Raw genomic sequence first — 3,599 nt, 5'->3', positions numbered from 1 at the left:
CGTGCGTGCGTGCGTGCGTGTGTGTGTGTGTGGTGGTGTGTGTGTGCGCGCGCGCGCGTGTGTGTGCGCGTGCGCGCGTGTGTTTGTTTATTTACTTGTTTGGGTATAGGCGCGTGCGTACGTACGTGTGTCTCTGCAATGCGATTGTATTGTATAATATCACACTAATATAGAATAATACCTGAAAACGAAAAAAACTTTTCTAAAGACCTTAGATGCGCCTTGAAACAGCAACAACGTATCTTCTGAGTTTGTATGAACCAAATCATTAACTACTAACGAAAAAGGGCCACAAAACAACGCTACTATAGCAGGATGGCAACAGTAACCTTGGCAGCTGCTCGCTAGTATAGTGCCATCGCCATGCGTCGTGTAGCCGTCCAGACAGGAATTACATTTGGTTGCCGCGAACTGGTTGTTGTAGCGGCCCTTGGGGCACGGGTGACACTGCGGATCGTCAGGTCCACTGAAGCTACCCGGCGAACATGGAACTGAAACAATTCAGGCTATAATTAATCATATTAATTATACAGACATGTGATTAGGCTGTCATATAATTATAGGCAGTCATGACGTCGATAGATAGGCATAGTGCGTCGAATGCGAGAGTGAAATCTTGAAGCCTGCCCGCACTGAATACAAGGAGTGCTGTTAATTAAACCACAACACGCCACACGCACACCTCATGCGAGTCCAACCCTTTCAAGCACCCAGCGCAAATCTCCCTGAGCCACCACCCGCGAACCGCAAACATCTCACGTGTAACGCGTACATACACGTACCGCATATCGTGCCGTTTAAGAAATAGCCAGCGTGACATTGAAGCTGTAGGGTCTTGTTTAGGGTAGCTAGCATTGGGGTTAACTGCATCGCGTCATCGGGTAGTGTTAGCACCGCTGCCGTTGTTGCTAGGAACATCATGAGCTCCCGGTATGCCTAAACAACAGAGAGCAACCATGCAGTCATCAGTGGCTGGTCACGCGATTATGAAGATCGAACATTCAAGCTACCTATAACTCAGTACTACAGTACAGACTGCAAGTTTGATCCTACATGAAACTAGTCCGGGTCTGATTTTTGCAGTGTGCGATTAGTCACTGGTATGTGCTACATACGAATTATTACATCGAAATTTATATGCACTACGTATGTGCACGTACGTTGGCGTGCGAGCGTGTGGGCGTGCGCGCGTGTGAGCGTGCGCGCGTGGGGGCGTGCGAGCGTGTGGGCGTGTGAGCGTGTGGGCGTGCGCGCGTGTGGGCGTGCGCGCGTGTGGGCGTGCGAGCGTGTGGGCGTGCGCGCGTGTGGGCGTGCGCGCGTGTGGACGTGCGCGCATGTGGGCGTGCGTATATATATATATATATTAAGTGACCTATGAGTTATTGTATAGATAAAGCATTGTTGTTTCAAGACATCTAAAAACACCTCTATAAAGCCATGCTTCTTGTGTCGAAACTAATGTCTTCTTAAACGCACTGAATATGCATGAGGTCGACTATGCGAACTCCTTACATACTGAGCTGCACAGGAACTACACGTGCTCGCTAATACGGATAGAAATGCATGATGTTATACGTGACAAGAATGGTATTAGAGTAGCATGTACGTAAGAGCACACACGTACGTACATATATGCGTAATACCTAGAGCTAATAATACTTCTTGTAATGTATTAAACTATAATGTAATATTAGTTCTTGGTAATACTAACTCATGCCGCGGTATAGGCAAACATCACCCCCTCCCTACCATCTTGCATGTGCTCCCCTTCCCCCATCCCACTGACACAATCTTCAGCGATGAAGGCGGTAGGAATGCAATAGAATTGGATGAGAGAACGCCTTACGGTGCTTAGGTAGGCGTCTGCGGCTGCGGTCACGCACACGGAGTCAGTACCGCAACCGTCGACCTTGAAATCAGCTGCCGGCAGAAGATCCATCGCCAACCACAACTGCTGCCCCCCTGTGGGCGAATCAATATGTATGTATATATATAAATATATATGTGTATATATATATATATATATATATACCTATATACCTATAGACCTATATATGTATATATTATAATCACTTACTATGCACCTGTGTGTATTTCGGCGACATTATACAATGCGTAGATGACTTACGCGTGGTGTCTGCTTCCTTGTCGCTGTAATGACACGTCGCCGTCACCTTGCCGACGTTACACAGGGCTTCCTGTTTGCAGACGATAGTCTTCACCTTGCCGACAAAGCTCTTTTCCAGCGGCGGCACGTCTTCCGGTCGACAGTCGGCGCTGCCGTAGCGCAGCTTGACGCGATACAGCACTTCGGCGGGAACGAATACTGTCGCAGACGCAGACGACATTAACGGTGATCACGATACCGCCCGTTCGGCTGCGTGCGCAGCGCGCCCCGAGTTATAAGAGCGAGCGAGATATAAGGGGTGCGGACTGAGGAGCGTAAGGACAGGTAGGTGAAGGAGCGGTGGGTTTGCTGAGGAAACGTGGCGCGAAGGGCTTGATATGGTTTTTTACGCGATGAAATGTGAGAACGAGTAGCCTATGTGAGAGGTGATGCAATATGTGAGGAGAAGGTGACGTGTGGAATTTTATGCTGTGACTACATTATTACCGGGCAATGGGCAATGTGTGGGTTTGTCGGGTTGGTGGTGGTAACTGCTAGTAATGAGATTGTATATTATATTGTAACTGAGAAATATCGGGCTACATTGGCGTTCTAACACTACGGCATACCAACGAGTTTATAGATGACATCTTTCTTGTTTGTCTGATCTCCGGTCACGGTATTCTTGCTGGATAGTTCGCACAGTATCTCGCCACTATCGTCCGCCTGAACGTCCTCCACTTGTAGATCGTTGGTATTCAGCGTCGAGTATCTATATGTCATGAACATCAACGCATTTCTACACAAGGTTTAGACGTGGGTAGGATCAACGGTACTTATATAGGCAATTGCAAACGTCGGCTGACTACGTGAATATCCACGATCAAATTTGCTAGCTGCATTTTAAATAATGGGGTAATGAAATCTAATTAAATATGACTGCTGTCTCCATTAATGGCACCGAGGAAAACAAGGTTGATACGGTGCTTATCACGGTATAAGTATACGGGACTGAGAGCATATACGGTATACTGAGAGATTACGGTATGAGAGTGCGGTATGAGTCACCTTTCGTTGACCAGTAGCTTGCCGTCTGCATCAAGCCACGTGCAGACGACGCCAGCACCCATGTCATCGAGTGGATCACGGCAGGGGATGATCAGTAAGCTGCCTCGAGCTTTCTCCACAACGATAACTATACCAGAAACAAACGCACTTCGACATAAGTCATCTTATACGTTCACAGGGACGAGGAATGGTGGTCGTGAGAAGGATAAGAAGCAGGGAAAGAAGACGCCTAGGATGCTATTACTGATCTAGTTTATTTGAGATTGTTATTATTCGTATTTTAGAGCGCCTAGATGGCTAACCATGGTAGTTTTTGTTACGCGTGGTCATTATAGTGAGCTGATATCCTACCGGTTACGTTTCCCTGCAATGCTTCCCTCTTCACTCTGCCACGCTGTGTGTTATCATCATGGACTAGAGTGGC

Source organism: Priapulus caudatus, unplaced genomic scaffold (assembly GCF_000485595.1).
Source record: "Priapulus caudatus unplaced genomic scaffold, Priapulus_caudatus-5.0.1 Scaffold108, whole genome shotgun sequence".
Lineage (NCBI taxonomy): Eukaryota > Metazoa > Priapulida > Priapulimorpha > Priapulimorphida > Priapulidae > Priapulus > Priapulus caudatus.
Note: the sequence above shows the minus strand (reverse complement) of the source record.